A 241-nucleotide genomic window follows, 5' to 3' on the forward strand; every position below is an offset into this window, starting at 1 on the left:
AAATACATTCAAGGAAATCGTGCGCTAGATCTCGTAGGTCACCTTCACTGCGACGTTTTCAATGAAAATAAATTTTTAATTAACGGTGTGGAAGTTAGAATGAGACTCGTACGCTCGAAAGATTCATTTTGCCTTATGGAGACTAGAACGTTGTCAAAAATACGTATTCTCGATGCCAGTTTACTCGTAAGAAGAGCAAAAATAAGTCCGGGTGTGCTACTCGCACACGCTAGAATGCTGA

The sequence above is a fragment of the Trachymyrmex cornetzi genome, unplaced genomic scaffold, assembly GCF_001594075.2.
Source record: "Trachymyrmex cornetzi isolate Tcor2-1 unplaced genomic scaffold, Tcor1.1 scaffold2124, whole genome shotgun sequence".
Classification (NCBI taxonomy): Eukaryota; Metazoa; Arthropoda; class Insecta; order Hymenoptera; family Formicidae; genus Trachymyrmex; species Trachymyrmex cornetzi.